This window comes from Cupressus sempervirens, chromosome 3 (genome assembly GCF_028749045.1).
Source record: "Cupressus sempervirens isolate cs-2001-9-10 chromosome 3, ASM2874904v1, whole genome shotgun sequence".
In the NCBI taxonomy this organism is placed as follows: Eukaryota; Viridiplantae; Streptophyta; class Pinopsida; order Cupressales; family Cupressaceae; genus Cupressus; species Cupressus sempervirens.
In genome coordinates this window covers 639,509,377-639,528,702 of record NC_143120.1, presented here as the reverse complement: position 1 = coordinate 639,528,702, position 19,326 = coordinate 639,509,377, and the positions used below count along the sequence as shown (strand labels likewise).

Below are 19,326 nucleotides of genomic sequence, written 5' to 3'. Positions count from 1 at the left end.
CAGTTAATGGCTTTATGATTGCTTGAGGGAAAGCAATAACAAGGAGGGAGAACTACAGCCTCCCCCTTTTGGGACATTAGGAATTCCAAAGTTAAATTCATAAAATATTAAATTTGGCTTATGAAAGTTTTAAGCAACTTTATAAAATGGGTGAATTTAATATTATAAAGGAGGTTAAAAGGTGACAAAAGAAGAAAAGGATGAAAGACAGAGGTGGAAACTGAAGAGTCACAACTTGATGCATAAAAAGAAGGAAGACTCATTTTCGCATGCTTGGTTTATGATTTCAGATTTCAGTTTCTCTCTTGGAGAGCTTATTGAAAAGCTTCAACTTTCATCCAGCCTGAGGATGGAAACCCTCGTGTTGATAGACAGTGGATGCAACACCACTGTCTGTGGGATGTCACATTAGGTGTCTCACGTGTGCTTACAAGTTCTTTCTCAATTTCTAATGTGACTGAAAATCTGTGATTAAGATTGGAATTTTTGATAGCTGGTATGTATAATGCAATAATGTATCAGAAGAGTTTAACTGAGTTTGTTGGTCATGCTATTATAATTGTTGAATATTAGAAGACAACAGAAATTACTGAGGTTTTCCACATGCATGTGTTGTTTAATTGCTGGTCAAGTTTGAAAGTTTATTGCATAAGTGATTTGGTTGTATTCTCAATTGTATTTTGAGATAAGTTTGGGAAAATATCCATCTGGGATATTCCAGGAGTAGAAGATAAAAGTTAAAATCTGGTTAAAATTGTCTCTCATGCTGTTATTACTAAGGCTCAAAAACAACTAAGTTTGCTGCTGGTGAGTCTCATCCAAAGGAAATGATTTCTCCAAGTCATAAACAAAATTTATTGATTCAAAATTCTCCTACTAATGTAGTTGTTGCAAAGGTGTGTGAAGAGAAGAAAATTAGAGATGAGAGCCCCTAAGTTAAAGGCTGGATTCAAAAATCTTAAAGAGAACCTTGTGTTGCTTTGTTTTTCCTCTTCTCCTCCTCGAGCCAAATAGAAAAATGCCAAGGAGGCTAAGGTGCTTCAGGAGGAATTAACTCAAGTTGGTGGGAAACCAAAAAAGGAAGAAGGTAGATGTCAGAGGAGAGAGTAAACCAGATTGCACTTCTCAAAGAGAAACAAGAATTAGGGATGCAACAAAAGAATTGGCTAGGGATTTTGGATGGTCTCCGGGAATCAAAAAATAAAAAGATGTAAAACAAAGGATAAGCCTCCTCTATCAGAACTTAAAAGTTGTGCTCAACAGTAAAGATAACTGTCTACTCTTTTTAATATGAAGATTCTTTATGGAACATTTGAGAGCTGAATAGCCTTGCTAAACAGCATATTCTGAGATGTATGCTTGTGGAACAAAAAGTGGATATTTTATTACAACAAGAAACCAACATGAAAGAAGGGACTTATAAAAATACTGTTTAAAAAAACTAGCGTAATGCTGATTTTTTTGTTAGTGACAAGGAAGGTGCCTCTAGAGGTTTAGCTACTCTATGTAATTCTGCCAGACTCTCTCATGCTGAAGCACCTATTTCTAAAAACAGCCTTATTAATATGTGTGATTCAGTAACTAGTCAGAAGTGGAAGTTGTTGAACAACTATGCCCCTAATTCTATGACTTCTAGAGTTGCCTTAGATAATCTGGTCTCTTTGATTCTAAATCGTCACAACGACTGCTAGATGTTGGGGAAGATACTATTTCTCCATTGTTTCCTTCAAAGAAATAGGGTTTTGTTAATGATTTCTCTGATAGTATGCTGGATCTTGCTAATTTAATTTTTGTTGTTGGGTTAGTTGATATTAATCTTCAAGGAACTTTCTTTACTTGGTCTAGTAGGTGAAAAGTTATCTAGGTCAACTTGGACTGCTTTCTCTTATCTAAAAATTGGGACATTTTGGAAAATCTTTCCTTGTTTGCTCTCCCAAGGACTGGATCTGAACACAACCCTCTCCTTTTGAACTTCGATTTCAAAAACTTGATTGAAAATTGGGAGTACCCCTTGTGATGGAACTTCGATGTTTAGGGTAGTCCACAAACTTAAGACCATAATGGACACAAGGTGAAAGGATGAAATAAAATGTTCATTAACAATATCTTTCAAAGAAAACAGATTTTTTGCTACTAAAATTAAGGAAAATCACAATAAATTGGAAGGAGGCCAAAATGATGAGGAAATTTGTAATGAAGCCAACTTTTTGATAGAATTGTAATTACGAAGGGTTGTGAATTTTCAAATGGATTGAAATTATGAAGGGTTGTAACTTTTCAAATGGATTATGATTGTAAAGGAGAATATAAATATAATTGGCTTTCTTCAAAAGGAGGAGGAACTAAATAATCTTATATGATTGTCAGATATATTCTATCTAAATGGTATAAATATATATATATATATATATATAATATTGATCATAGATCGATAACTATGACTATTATACTATTAATATCATTTACAATAATGAGATTGTAATATCAAGTGTACTAGAAAAATCAGAAATATATATCCACGCTTCAATCCTACTACTATTTGGCTAAGAAGGGAACATTGAAGTGTTGTCAAGGAGGGGCTAGTGTAAATTCAAAGAAATGGATCTTTGTCCCAAAATAAGGTAGGGATCAGTGTTCTATAGGCTTTCGCGATATGGACTTGGACCTGTAAACTTTGAGGGAATCCATTGATAGTGGTATCTAGGCAACTTGGTTAACACCAACTGCTTTTGTCATGAGTTGGAATAACTAATAAGGTTGGACATAAGTGTTAAAGATAAATCCAAGCTAATGAATCATATCCCAATAGAGGGTAGGGGTGAGTGATACGTAAACTTTTGAGATGCGGACTTGGACTTGTAAACTTTGAGCGAGTCCATAGCTGGTTTCTAGGCCACGGAGGAGCTTGTATAAATCCAAGCTAATGAATCATATCCCAATAGAGGGTAGGGGTCAGCAATATGTAAACGTTTGAGATGCGGACTTGGACTCATAAACTTTGAGCGAGTCCATAGCTGGTTTCTAGGCAACTTGTAACATATATACCATCCATCCATAAGCTAAATCATAATATGATTGGGTAATTGGAATTATTATTATTATGGACATATTTTTAAGACATATATACATTATGATTGATTAAATAAGTATCAATCATGACCGACCCCAAAAAGGGGACATTACAATGGTATCAGAGCGTGGTCTTGCCATCATGTAGGGTAAAAGAGGATATAGGAAAATAATTCATATGAAAGAGTAATGCGGAATGCCAATGGAAGAGGTTCAATCATAGCCATGACAACAATTGAACAATTTGGACTAAAACACATACATCTTTCAAATTAGTAGACAAAATTATCTAATTGCTTGAGGACAAGCAATTTGAGGATGGGCAAACTGTCATGACCCAATTTAAGATAGAATTTTAATATTAATTAGATAATATGATTTTATTAAATAAATAATGATAATGAAATCATATATTAAAATTGATATTAAAATATAAAAACAAGAAATTATAATAAAATTATAATAGAAATGACAAGATACATAATCTATCATCAATAAAATAATATCAAGTAAGATTTAAAACGATTAAATAATAATAATTTTACAATCAATGAATAAATAAATAAAATTAACTTCAAGAGAGAATATTGTAAAAAGTATGTTAGCTTTCTAAGAAGGATTTAATAATATATAATAATAAACATAAAATAAATAAGTAAACAAATAATATAATATAGAATAATATATTTTTAGCTAAATCTAATGAAAAGTCAAGAGATATATAACAAAGAAATGTATCTCTTTCAAATTAATATGTAAAAGAGTGGAGAGTTCATTTGAAATGGGAAAAGATGAGAAAAAGAGAGAAGTTGAAGAAGAATTAATAGAAGAGGAAAGGAATGTGAAGAAAATAAGGAAGTGAATTTTTGAAAAGACAATAATGATGAAAAGATGTAACTTTTTCATAGGGTTGTAAGTATGAAGGGTTGTGAATTTTCACATGGATTGTAATTATGAAGTGTTGTAACTTTTCAAATGGATTATGATTATAAAGAAGAACGTAAATACAATGAACTTTCTTCAAAAGGAGGAGAAGGAAATAAAGAATCTTATATGATTCTTAGATATATTATATCTATATGATATACATATTTATATATATGAAAATTGGCCATATATCAATAAGTACAACTATTGTATTATTAATATCACTTACAATAATGAGACTGTCGTATCAATTATAACAGCAAAATCAGAAATATATATCCACATTTCAATCCTACTACTATTTGGTAAAGAAGGCAAAACTGAAGTGTTGCCAAGGAGGGGCGTGTATCAATTCCAAGCAATGGACCTTTGGCCCCAGATAAGGTAGATGTCAGCATTCTGTAGGCCTTTGTGATATGGACATAGATCTGTAAACTTTGAGGGAATCCATTGATAGTGGTATCTAGGCAACTTGGCTAACACCCACTGCTTCTATCATGAGATGGAATAACTAATAAGGTTGGACATAAGAGTTGAAGATAATTGTAGGAGTATGGCGTTACCAAGGAGGTACTTGTATAAATCCAAGCTAATGGATCATATCCCAATAGAGGGTAGGGGTCAACGATTCATAAACCTTTGAGATGCAAACTTTACCTTGTACACATTGAGAGAGTCCATAACTGGGGTCTAGGCAACTTGGATAACATCTATACCATCCATCCATAAACCAAATAATAATACGATTGGGTAATTGAAATTATTGTTCTGAAAATATTCTTAAGGCTTATATACATTATGATTGACTAAATAAGTATCAATCATAACCAACCCCAAAAAGGGGACATTACAGTGGTATCAAGGCATGATCCTACCATCTTGTATTGTAAAAGAGGATATAGGAAAATAATTCCTATGAAAGACTAATGTGGAATGATAATGCGAGAGGTCCAATCATAGCCATGACAACAACCGAACAATTTGGACTACAAGACATGCATCTTACAAATTAGTAGATGAAATTATCTAATTGCTTGAGGACAAGCAAATTCAGGAAAGGTAGGTTGTTATGTCCCCAATTTAAGATAGAATTTTAATAATAATTAGATAGTACAATATTATTAAATGAATAATGATAATGAAGTCATATATTAAAATCTAAAAACAAGAAATAAAAATGTAATCATAATATAAATAATAGCATACATAATCTCTCATCAACAAAATAATATCTAAAATAAGATTTAAAACAACTAAATAATGATAAATTTACAATCAATGAATAAATAAATAAAATTAACTTCAAGAGAGAATATTGTAGAAAGTATGTTAGCTTTCTAAAAAGGATTTAATAATAAATGATATTAAACATAAAATAAATAATATAATATAGAATAACATTTTTTTACTAAATTTAATGAAAAGTCACGAGATATGTCTCTTTCAAATAAATATATAAAAGAGACGAAAGTTCATTTGAAATAGGGGAAGAAGAGAAAGAGAGGAGTTAAAGAAAGATTAATATAAGAGGAAAGGAATGTGAAGAAAATAAGGAAGTGAATTTTTCAAAAGACAATAATGATGAAAGGATGTGACTTTTTGATAAGTCATAATCTAAGTCTCAAGGTTCGAATTCGAATTCAAGTTTGTCAAGCATAAAATTCAAATGCAATTCGGCAAGGTTGAAAATTCAAAAAAAAAATTGACATTAAATTTCGCTTGTATAAATTTATTTATTTTTAAAAATAAGTAATATATCCACAAAGTTGTCAAAATAGTTTGACATTGCTAAATAATTAAACTAAATAACTCAATTTTCCTTTAAAATAAAACAATATTATTATAAATAACAGTATTATATAATACTATGTGACTCTGGATGGTAGATTTTCAAGGATGTTCTCACACTACTTTGTTCTTTTTAATCATTTTAGGCACAGTACTAAGGTTTCCATTTCGTTTTATCTCTTATCCTCGGGAAGAAAACTCTGGCTAACCCTCCTCTCCATGAGGGCTTAATGTAATGAGGCCCATAGAATTGTAGGGACTGAGTAAGAGATTATTGTGCATACCAATCGCCCTATTCTTTTTGAATTGGAAAGATACATCCAAGGATGGATTGATCAATCAGCAAGCAGCCCACCTAGTGTCGTGCTAGGGCGGATCATTGAATTGAGTTTGGTCCCCAACCGAATAGTAGGCACTTATGAGTACATCAAAGCCCATTCCATTAGCAAATTCCCTGAGGTGAGAGAGACGGAGGATGTGGATGAGAGTGAGTCGGAGGAGTCTCGGGGCCTTTTCTAACCCTGAAGACAATGAAGGCTTGCACTCGGAGAAAGAGATAGTTCCAAAAGCTAAGGGGAAGGGTAAGGATTTTGTCCACAAAACCCCTGTGAAATCTTCGAAGAAGAATGTATTAACTGGGAAAAAGCAGAAAAAGTAAATGGAGTCGGATGAGGATTTGTATGAAGAGGAGTCTATGGAAACTAATGAGGATGTTGGTTATAGCAAGAAAAAGCAAGGTAAGGGGGTGCATAAGAAGAGGAAGGCTATGTAGACGGCTTGGACCCTTGTGCCCAAGAAACAAGCTAAGATTGTCATTTCGTCAAATGAGTCTAAGGAAGATAGGGATGAAATGGACACAGATGTTCAAGAAGATAGTACTAGCAAGAGTGCCAAGTCGACCATGAGTAAAGGTGAGATGAAAGATGGGTGAAGTTCAATTTCCTCACTAGATTTCATTAAAGATCGGTGTGGGGATGATTCCACTCCAAAGGAGTAGGACATTGTTTTGATGCCCACACAGACTACAAATACCAAGTCGGCTGATGAGAACCCTGCAACTTCAAGAGATAGGAAAATGGCATGGAAAACTATAAGTATGGATACGGTGAGGTTGGAGATTGCGAGGGAGAAGATAAACTTGAAGGTTGGAGAGGCTAAACCAGGTAAAGTGGAGATCCAAACACTCATTGATCCTTCTTTGATCATTCTCAGTGACAACAACGAGGAGATATCGATTTACTGAACAATGTTAGGAACAGTCTTTTGGATAACTTCAAGTCCATCAAGTGGTTGTTTCATTAGGTCATTGACTTGAAGTATAGGATGGGGACCATGGAATGGAGAATTGATGGTGAAAAGATTCAAGATGTTGATGAGAGGGAGAAACCTCCCACAAGTTCTCTAATTGACATGGCTACTTTCTACAGGTTGGAGGCCCGAGTGCTAGAGCTGGACAATAAAGTGAATGGTATTGAGAGCACCCTCAAGAGTATAGTGGATCAAAGCTATAAAATCCTCAAAACGTCCAATGAGCATGTCAAAATCCTCATTAGTAAATTGGAAGATAGTCTGAGGGAAAAAGCCATTGACACTGTTGTTGAAGACCAAGGAGTTGATCTTGATAACAAGGAAGGGACGAGGAGGAGGACCAAGGCCAACACTAGGAAAATGCATATTCGGGCCTCTTTAGATATTAGCCAGATTAAAGAAGCAGTTGAGAAGATGGACCAATTGGAGGAGCAGGCAGCTAAGCTGATCAAGAAAATGGGTTAAGTCCCATTTCTTGTCCCTCTTCCTTTTCCTTTGGTGTATTTTTGTTTTTGTGTTTTGTTAGTTTTGTTGTCCTTCTGTAGCTGGCTTTGTTCGGGTGTTGGCTCTATTTCTTTTTTATATAATGTATATCTAGACTTAGTGTTATATCTTTAGTATCTTTTGTACAAGGTTTCAAGGCCCCTTTACAACCTATTTTCCTAATCAAAAACAGCGTTATATTAGATATCATAAAATTTGGATGAAGTTCGTAAAGGGTAAAAATCACTGAAATTCAAACATCATGGATGAAATTCAGCATATCATGTGACTTAGGTCATAATTATGAAGGGTTGTGAATTTTCAAATGGATTGTAATTATGAAGGGTTGTAACTTTTCGAATGGATTATAATTATAAAGGACAACATGAATACAATGGGCTTTCTTCAAAAGGAGGAAGAAATAAAGAATCTTATATGATTCTCAGATATATTATATCTATATGATATACATATTGATGGGGAGCTTCTTCACTTAGAGCCTTTTTTGCTCTACCAAGGCTACTTCTTAGCCTTCTTAGGGTCCCTTCTCTAACCTTAACCTAGAGGACACTCTCCTAGTCCCCTTTCACCAAGAAACTCTCCAATCAATTCAAGTTTCACTCCTCTGACTCCAAACACCCTAACTGTGCACCTTTTGGCTTAACAAACCAAAACTCCACCAAATGCCACCAATAGGTCAAAATCAAGTTTGGACCTTCCTCTTGAGGTTCTTGACACATTTCATACCAATCTGCATCATCTTGCTGAGTTTCACACACTCACAATCCAATATTGCTTTGTTTGTCCTTGTAGCCCTTATTAGCCATCCTAGAAACAAGGAACCTACAATAACTCACGAAATCCCTTAACAAGGCCCATTGGAGCCTTTTAGACTTTGTTTCCTATTGACCTAGGCTTGAAGATTTTCTAGGTCTTAAGTCTCCATGGTGTCTATATAGTACAATTCCAGAAAACCCCTATTTTGAGGGTTTCAAGGGCAATGATGACAACTCAACTTACCAAATGGTTTAAACCTTGCACCAAGCCTTCTCCTTTGGTTTGTGGACACCTAACACTTTCCTCCTCCATTGCCCATTCAAGATTGGCATGTGCCAATCCATTGTTCATGCTAGAACCCACTTGCAAGCATCACTGCACCTTGCCAAGCTTCTACTAGCTTGCCTAGGGCTTGCTTGCAAAACTAGAAAACAACCTTTCCCAACCTCCAAAACTGATATTTACATAATAGACAGTGGCCATTACTTGATTCCTAAAGGCCATGGACTTTCAACTATAGGAAGTCAAGCTTTAGCCATGTTTGTGCTGATTGCTCAAAATTGGGCAGCAAGAGTGTAAAAACCAAATAATTTTGTAAACCCAATAAAATGGCAACTACTGATCAAAACAAACTTGCATAGAATCAATAAATGAACTCAAGCAACTATTCCATCAAGAACAATAGGCACACCAATCAAGCAAAACAAGAAATCCTTGCAAAACCCATTTTTCTGTCAACAAATCTTTATTGTTTCATTAACTGTTCGTACATGTGATTCAACAAACCCCTTCAAATGAGTTGGATCATGCTTATATAGCCTTCAACTAACTACTCGGACCCTTAGGTTGAGTTACAAACACCCATCTTGTCTTTTCCTAAAAAAGTGCAAAAATTGCCATTGCAACTTTGCAAAAATGTCAATGAGCAATTTGACAACTTTTTGCAATATGGCTTCTTGGCCTTCCAACCTGATCCAATTTGACTTCAAACCACCTAAAATGTTCTACGAACACCTAAAGACCTTTCCAAATCATTTCTTGCCCCATTTTAAGGTATTTTTCCATATTGTGCTCTTTAGCACAATTTGAGCATTTTTAGGCTTAATAGGACCTAAATTGCTAACAACATGACTCAACCCTAACTCCTTTCTTAATCACACCTCCTAAACCTACCTTGGGACTTTACACTTAGTTCTTATTCCCTAAATGGTTGGCTAGACCATTTACAAGCCAAAATTATCTTAGGGTTTTGCCTTACCCCAAGGTGCTCCTACACCACATATATATATGAATAGTGATCATAGATCGATAAGTACAACTATTGCATTATTAATATCATTTACAATGATGAGATTGTAATATCAATTATAATAGCAAAATCAGAAATATATCCACATTTCAATCCTAGTACTATTTGGCTAAGGGAAGACTGAAGCGTTGCCAAGGATGGGCTTGCATAAATTCCAAGCAATGGATCTTTGTCCCAAGACAAGGCAGGGATTAGTGTTCTATAGGCCTTCATGATATGGAGTTGGACCTGTAAACTTCAAGGGAATCCATTGATAGTGGTATATAGGCAACTTAGTTAATGCCCACTACTTCTATCATTAGTTGGATAACTAATTAAGGTTGGACATAAGTGTTAAAGATAACTTTAGTAGCATGGTGTTACCAAGGAAGTGCTTGTATAAATCCAAGCTAGTTGATCATATTCCATTAGAGGGTAGGGGCCAGCGATCCCTAAACCTTTGAGATGCAGACTTGGACCTTTGAACTTTGAAGGAGTCCATAATTGGTGTCTAGGCAACTTGGATAATATCTATACTATGCATCCATAAGCCAAATACTAATATGATTGGGTAATTGGAACTATTGATATGGACATATTCTTAATTTACATACATTACGATTGATAAAATAAGTATCAATCGTGAACAACCCCAAAAGGGGACATTACAATTACCTAGACAAAGATGAGCTTAAAAGGAATAACGTATGCTTCAAATGTCAAGAGCCATGGGAAAAAGGGCACAACTATCGTAAGATAGGGTTAGACATAAAGATATCATGCTATAGATGCAAGGAAAGATGGGAACCTGGCCATAAATGTAAAAGCCAAGCCCACCAATTAGAAGCACTTCTAAGGAAGAGGGTAAAGAAAATCCTAGCAAGAAGGCTAAGTATGATGATATCGAAGAACAAGCAACTTTGGCCACTATCACTCAAACTGCCAAACACCATCCCTTCCGCATAAAAGGCACCCTTAAGGGACCAAAAGTCATCACCTTGGTAGATAGTGGAGTTCTCATGATTTCAAAGATAGGAAATTGGTGACAAAAACAATATTGGAGACTAAAGATTTCAAAGGCTTTACAGTAGCAATTGTGATAGAAGCCATGGTCAAATGCACAAAGATAGTTCCCCAATTAGAAGTGTGTTTGGGGAAGCACCCTATTAAGGAAGACTTTTATGTGGTACCATTCGATGTTGACAAGATATTAGGCACTCCTTGGATATATTATTTAGGATGCTTTATGCTCGATCTACCAAACTTAACAATCTATTTACAGCATGAAGGGCAAGAAGTGACATTAAAAGGGACCCAAAATATTCCCTAAGGTAGTTGCTTGCAAGAGGATGGAAAGAAGTTTTAGGAAATGTCAAGGGGAGCGGGCAGCATAGTGCATGATCCTTGAAAAGTCTGCCCCACAAGGAAGACCATTCACATTGATAAAAGACCTATCCTAAAAAGGCATAAAAAGTCTTTGATGACATACCCCCAAGGTTACCCTGCAAAAGGGGATTTGAACACATCATACAGTTGGGAAACGGAGCACAACTTGTAATTACCACTCCATATAGGCAACTGCAAAACTTTAAAGACGAGATAGGAAAAATTATAAATGAATTGCTGAAGTTGGGCCACATTCAACAGAGTTCCGACCCTTTTGTATCATCGGTTGTACTGGTTAAAAAGAAGGGTGGGACAATGAGAATGTGTATAGAGTATAGAGCCTTGAATAAAAAGATTATCAAGAATCAATATCTTATCCCTAACACGGACAAACTCATTGATGAGCTCCATGGAGCCAAGTATTTCTCAACAATCGACTTAAGGTCACAGTATGACCAAACAAGAATGAGGGAGGAAGATATCCCAAAAACAACATTCAAATGCCACTATGGACATTCAAGTTTCTAGTCTTATCCATTAGTATAACAAATGACCCCACCACATTTTAGTCCTGTATGAATCACAGCTTCAGGAAGCAACTCACAAATTTTTTGTTAATATTCTTTGATAACTATTGACACAAAAGTTTGCACCCTTGCTTGAGGTTGACCCTCAAGCGACCTTGTGTAACATGGAAACAGCCTCCAAATATGGGACTTGCACTCTTAGGCTGAATCTTCAGAGAAGGCCAACTTCCTCACTGTCAAAGTGCACCTAAACTACTACTTGAGAGAAAAAGGGAGAAGGAGAACAGAAATTAAAATTTTGAAAGGGAAAGGTGATGCACCAAGATAGAACATGGTTACGACTTTGCCCACAACTGCATGAAACATCAATGAAACACTCCAATATACATAACTCCCCAACTCCAATTACCCCTCACAACTCATATGCAGATCAGGAACTAGATAAAATGCTACAAGGAAGAAGCTTCACAAGATAGCATTAACAATAAGCAAAGTAGATACAACATATAACTTGAAAAACAAAGAAGCAACACTAACAAAATGCAAGAAGGCATGCACAACATTAATGGTGGAAGAAGGTAAGAAATAGAGCTATTTCATTAATGGAAGGCAAGAGTTGCATAATGCTACTGCAAAATACAAACAGAGAAGAACCCCTAAGAAATATTTACAACTGCCTTTTAAAGAGTTTAGGCATAACTCTGATTTAACTATGGAGTTCAAAGCCCAACCAAGGTGGAGTTGAGTTGCAGAGGAGAGCAATAACTGAGAATCAGAAGAAGATTTTATCAAGGAGCGCAACTCGATGCTGGAAGTGACAGGCAAGGTAAAAACAATGCATCTAGCCGTAAAAGGGATCAAATCACCAAAGATTTGATCATTACATGCATTAAAGAGGCATGGAGGGCATTGGCGTCGTGGAAACCAAGCCCAAGAAGTCATTGGGCATTGAAGAACAAGCCCTGTTAACGTGTCATGGCCGCAAGAAGTCAGTCTGCTAACAAAATGTAGGGTTGACTGTGAGGGGGAATCTGATTTCCCCAAAATTGAATGGTGGTCATCGATGAAGGTCCTCTCTTTGAAAGGGACAGTCTAGATGCCGCAGGAAATCTCCCAACAAAAGATTAAGTCACCATCGTCAATGCAGATCTTCCCCTCGAGATGGACGGCCAAGATGCTAGAGAATCTCCCTTAACGAGAGATTAAAACATAGTCGTCGATCAAGATGATCTTTATTTCCAACAAACGGCTGAGATGCAGTGAGGAGACTCTAAGATGAGCCAGATACAACAATTGTCACACAATTCCGGGCTTCGAAGCCTTATGGAGACTCTGTAGCGTGAAGAAACACCGAAATGGTGACACGTGGTAGCGTGACACAATTTCAAGTTTCAGAGCGTTGAAGGAACAAGGCAGCGTGAGGAAACATCAAAATAGTGACATGCGGCAGCATCTCCTACCTTGCCATTTGACAGAACGGACGACAATTTATAATCCTCCGTTGAATCTCCGTTGTCGATCTACGCAATGCATGTTGTGTTAAAAACAAGTGCCAAAGATGGGATCCTCTACCAAGAATAAACCGAGTTCACTCGATCAACGAAGAAACTGAGCTAACACAAAATATTAGCCGCCAACCTTAGTGGGTTAACCCAAAACAAGAATCCAACCCATTGAAAGATTACTCTGATCGGATATCTGTGATGGGCTGAATGGAGGCAAAAATAGCCAACAATAACATCCTCATATATGGTAAAACATGATCATCTCAAGCATATTAATGAAGTAATTGAAATTCTTGAGCAAGGATCACTTTATGGCGAAGATTTAAAGTGTGAATTTGGAATTATAGGAAATTCTATACTTAAGCCACAAGATCAGTGAACGAGCTATGAACGTTGATGAAAAGAAAACTAAGGCTATTAAGGAATGGCCTAAACCCAAAACCTTTAACTCAGTCCAGAGGATTTGTGCGACCATGCAATTATTACAAAAGGTGTGTGAAGGGACTCTAAAAAATGACAGCCCCCTTACAAACTTAACCAAAAAGAGAGTTATTGGATGGAATAAACAAGCTCAACGAGCCTTTGAGAACATCAAAAAGGCCATCTGTTCATGTCCTATTCTGGCCATCCCTAACTTCTCTCTTCCATTTGAACTGCAATGTGATGCATCTGGAGAAGGCATTGGTGCAGACCTCATGCAGAACAGGGACCCAATTGCTTTTGAAAGTAGAAAACACAATGCTAACGAAAGGTCTTACTCTATCTATGCTAAAGAAATGTTGGCAATTATGCATGCCTTGGCAAAATTTAGGCAATACTTGTTAAGACAGATCACAATAGTTTGCAGTTCTTTTTAAAACAAAGGGATCTTGATGATCGCCAACAAAGCTGGGTGAGCAAATTGCAGGCTTTTAACTTTGATATAGAATATGTAAAAGGAAAGAATAATATAGTAGTTTATGTATTGTCCAAAAGGTCCCACTTGTATGTCATAACCAATATTACAGCAGACTGTCACTAATGAAGAAAATAGTCGTTTATAAACAAGAACATAAATATCGATACTCAATAAAGATACTCACTGACCTGGAAGCCTGCGATTCAAAATACTTGTCACATGAATCAACAAGAGTATCAACCATAATTAATAAATAAAATTAATGTTAAAGCAATGTCTTGGTAGGACAGCAATTATAATCCACATCCATTATATCATGAAGAGGCACATTAGAAAACAATTTCAATTAGTACACAATGGTCGATGTCACATGACAATTAAGTTATCAGGAAGCATGATAATAATGCTCTGATTATGCAGCAACTAGTATTGATAATGAAATTATACAATTTAAGAAGACACTTGGGTCATGTCTTTTACACATGACTCCTCGTCCCAAGCATAGGTTATAAGAAGACACTCCATCATCAATTCGGGCATTGGAAGAATTGGGTAAACAGATTATAAACTACATCTAGCTATCATCAAAGGACTGAAGATTATTAAATAATAAAGATTTAAGGATGTATTCAGTTCGGACTGATAGTCTGAGACATGGTGTCAGCAAGGATTGGTGCATTAAAACTATCAACTGTTACAGTAGCCTGGTATGTTCAGTATTCTAATATTTAGGAAGTATAGTTACAAATAAATAAGGAATATAAGGTATATCAAGAAAAGATTAATGGTTGAAATATATAAATATGTATGTCCATGATTGAATCCTGCTACTACTCAATACCTGAAGAGGAAGGGACTGAAGTGTTTCCAAGGAGGGGCAGTCTAAACCCAGCCAATACATTGATTCCCAAGATAGGGTAGGAATCAACATCCCTTAAACCTTGAGGGTATAGTCCTAGGATAGGATAAGGGCTTGGACCGGTAAACTTTGAGGGAGCCTGTTGTGCCTCATCTCTAAGCACTTTAGTTACATCCATATCTTCTTCCCTATCAAACTTAAGTAGTAGTAAGATCAGCATTGACATTTAAGAATTAAAATTAGTAAAAGAAGCCAAATTACTTAATATGTTTGACAAATGAACAATTTTTCCTCACCTTGAATCATGGAATAACATAGATCCGAATCATTATATCTTTGTCAACTCAGCTTGGGATAATTCTGGTTATAACAGGCCTGAACCTTGTAGGGGGCATTACAGACATAGAATGAATGATAAAGGGTGGAAGTAGATAATAACAGCATGGAGAATGGGACAGTTCCAACTGAGGAATGGTGTGCAAGGTATTAATATGGAGAACGAACAGTCTAATGAAACATCACAAGGTGTTTGCTGTGGCATGTAATAAAGATATAATGAAGACAACAAGGAAAGCATAAGCATTCCTTTTGACGGATGATGATGACAAGAGGCCACAAAGATATTTGTTGAAGATTGTGAAGACATGCAGGACAGAAGTATGGTTATATGCACAGTGGGCAACAAAATGCATGAGCACCATTTCAAAGTTTCAAACTATGAAATGGGCAGCAAGGTATGAATTAAGAATGCTATGACATTGATTTACAATTACAGAAGTATATATTTGAGACAACAGTAATGAAAACCTACAGAGATAGAAGAAGAGTGATAATGAGCATGGAACAGTCATACTGGGATAACCATCTTGTGAAAGAGGCAGTCAGAGAATTCTAAGGAAATGACAACATACGGGGGTAGTTTCAAGCTTTAAAGGCTTTGACAAGACTCCACATATGATGTAAGTGCAGTGCGAAATAGGACAGAAAGAACAAAGAGGAGAGTTGAATGTCATGAAAAGGGTGTAAAGGCAGTCCATGCATGAAATAGTCACAGTTTAGCAATAATTGGTGACAAGTCTAAAAGGGCAGATTATCATGGAGTAAAATGGCAGAGAAGCCAAGAAGGGAAATTTTGGAATAGGTTATGAACATTCATCAAAGCATAATGAAATGGAATTTCATCAGATATTGTAGTTATAAAGTATAAATACCTTGATAAACATAACGCATGGTGATACCATGAAAAGTAGAAACAAATGAGAGAGGTTAGGTACAAGGAAATGGCAATTGTTTTTTTTAATGAAAACATAAGGATAAAGCCAAAGATGAATCACAACGACACAGTATACCTAATGACAATGAGTTAAATGATGAATGGATAATGGAATATGAATATAACAAACTCTTACTAATGGTGGCATGTGCCATTTTCTTATCCTTAAAAATATCCCACGTCCCTAGAAGGTAATTATCATTTCAATGTTGTTTTTCACATGTTCTAAAAGCGTGGAACTGAGGCTCAAAGCAGGTTGAAAGATTTGAAAGACAATTATGAGGCAGTTGTAGCAATTTGAACAACAAATAATGACATATGGGACACCTGGGAGGCATATGCCAGGCATCCAAGGGATTCCAAAAAAAGTATGCAAGTTGAGACCAAGTCAACACTTCCCTCATCTAACACCACCCAAGGAGATTTCAAGAAATCAAAACAACAGAAGCTTCTTTCCGGAACAAAGATGGAACGCAACCAGGTCAATTGAAGTTGTTAATGACCCTAACCATGCCCTATTATCGCTCATATTTGTTGAGGTTGAAGATATAGTACAGCTAGGGAGGCTTTTTTGGGAGTTCTTGCTGGCTTTTGGCCAAGACTGTAACCTGGAATAAGGTTCTTTTGATCTGATTATGCGAAGAGACTCAATTTTTCAGATTGTGCACTGCTGCAAACCTTGTGGCTGCTTCAATGTGTGCATTATATTGATTGATGAGTGTTTCTGTGAAGTCATTTGTATTTTAAAAATTAAATTCCTTTAATATTTGTCTCTTTGGTGCCTTTAGGTAGTAAAATATACTTTTGCAGATTGTAAGTTGTGATGACTTTGTTATGGTGTAAGCTGTGAAACTGTAAGTTTCCTTCTAAAGACTAAAAACTGTTTTGAACTCAAACCTTCTTGCAAATCCCTGATGCATTGGTGAGTGAACACATTGAAGTTGTGTAAAACAATTTTGTCTAAAGAAAAAGCAGTATGGGTATGAATTCATTTTGGTGCATTGCCCCATGGTGTAGTTGTTATTTTCAAAGTTATTTCTATTCCCTTTTCCCAGAGAGCAAAAGTTCCAGTGACGTACTGAAGGGAACTGGCCCTCTCTGAAGGTTGACCTCTACTATCAAAGCCCACACTTTGTGAGTTAATCCAATGTTTCATTGCATGGTTGAACCAGGTTCAACAAGGGTGTGCATTCTAGTGACAACAGTGAGATGATAGGTCAAAAATTAGGAAAACATAAATTTCTACGATGATCCCTGGGTCCTCCCTCATCCCCCAGCTAAGATAGCAGACTTAGCATGATTCTCCAGCTTAAACAGGTCATTGGCAACATTGTGCAACCCAGGTCATTTCCCACATGAAACAGATCAATGGAAACAGCATACATAACTACTTTAACAAGGTTCCTGACAGGGTACCAGATAGAATGTGAAAAATTCTGCCGTTCCCGAATATGCCTCAACTCGTTCCCGGAAAAATGAAGTAAATGGAGTTCTGTCTTCTACCACATTTCCCATTTTAATGACAAAGATAATGTTTTATGTGGATTACTAAAATAGGAGTATAATGTCATCTTTGGATATAAATAGCTCAATTGACACATGGGGCAGGTACATAAGCCAAAAGCAAATCCAAATCTTGCGGTTGGCTGCCCATCCAAATATATTTTACCGAAAGGATAACAGGGAGCTCTCAATGTGTACACTATGGTATACATGTACGCTGTGAAATCTCTAAATATGTGATGCCCCCTACATGAAAAATTATCTGTGCAGACCATCCTACCGGGAAAAAAAATTGCTTGAAGAAACAGTAAAATTCTCGCCAACCAGCCTGCAAGCAGACAACTAATAACAAGCAAAGGTATATCTTTTATGAAAGCATAGCTGCTAACATAAATACAAAAATGGAAAGGCGTATTTGCAGTAAACCAAGTATGATAATTACCTTTTGTTCTCATTTAAACTGAGACAAGCCCAAATTCGGATTATGTTGTTTTCCGATAAATTAGACCCAGAAATTAAGATGATTTTTTTTAAAAATATCGAACCATCGGCATCAACAAGTCTTTCAGAGTATGAAGATAAAGAGAAAGCTTATATAGGCACAGGTTTTACAGGCTAACAACTGAACTCTTCTGATGTAACGGAAATATCATACCTTCCAAAACCCGGGAGATTGCTGCGAGCGAAGCGCGGATCCGCAACGAAATTGAAACGAATTTTGAACAATCGTCGTACAGATTGCGGCGGTAATGAGATTGAAACGAATTTTGAACAATCATCGTACAGATTGCGACGGTAACGAGATTGAGACGAATTTCCACTCTCCAAAGGTTTTCCCGCGTCGTTCACTTCTAAATCTATTTCAAACCTTCGTCGTATACCAAAAACATGGCTTCCTTTGGGGAGGTCATTAGTTCAAACTTGGCATTCTCAATAAATAAATAAATAAAATAGTAAATTTATATTTTAAAAATATGAAAAGATTTTTGGAATATATTAAATTAGTAAAATTACAATTGTCTTGTTAAAAATATGAAAATGTCAACACATTGGACATGTTAAATGTATTACTAACACTTGCATCATAAGAAGTGCAAGAGAATAACTAACAAACAATTTTGTACATGTTTTAACTTAACTACTTATATGTGTAACTATGTAAAATTAAACAAATTGTTCAAGTATTCCTATTACGTGTATCATTTGCCTCAATCAAAGAGATTTCTTAGCTCTTGTAGTCTTGGCATGAAGAATAGAGTTGCCCAATAGATAGGTTACTCGGACAAAATTCTTGTTATGGAAGATGGACCCAACAACTTAAGAAATAAGAAAGTGAAAGGTATCTCAATCTGCTCAACTAGTAAAAATTCTAGGGAAAACCACCATGCAAAATCTTGCTTCTCAAATTTATAGAGAGCATCAAGTCCATTCGCCTTCATTGTCATATTGAAGGTTGTCTCTAAGACAAAGTCTTCTTGTCTCCATTGTCATTTGTCATTGTTGTATCTAGGCAAGTGTGATTTTCTTTTTAAAGCTTCAATGCTCTTTACTTTGTTTATAGGAAGTCTGATGATTGGAAGTGACAAACTATTGGGTTAAAAAATTTGATATAGAGCATAACTTCAAGCATCCTTTCATGTTTTGTCATTGTCTACTTGATGGTTTAATATTTTGAGAACTGTCGAATCAACCCTTCCCACATGTTGATATCCAATCTTGAACATAAAACTCCCCT

At 35.9% G+C, this 19,326-nt stretch overlaps 1 pseudogene across 1 annotated transcript in view; it reads right to left on the bottom strand.

Annotated features, from left to right (window-relative positions):
- LOC149568305 (uncharacterized) overlaps positions 1 to 18,484 on the bottom strand; it is a 45,695-nt pseudogene extending 27,211 nt beyond the window's left edge. The window contains exon 1 of the transcript XR_016362538.1: positions 18,247 to 18,484. The product of XR_016362538.1 is annotated as an uncharacterized LOC149568305 (transcript). The remainder of the gene's footprint in view (positions 1 to 18,246) is intronic.
- Between the last annotated feature and the right edge of the window lie 842 nt (positions 18,485 to 19,326).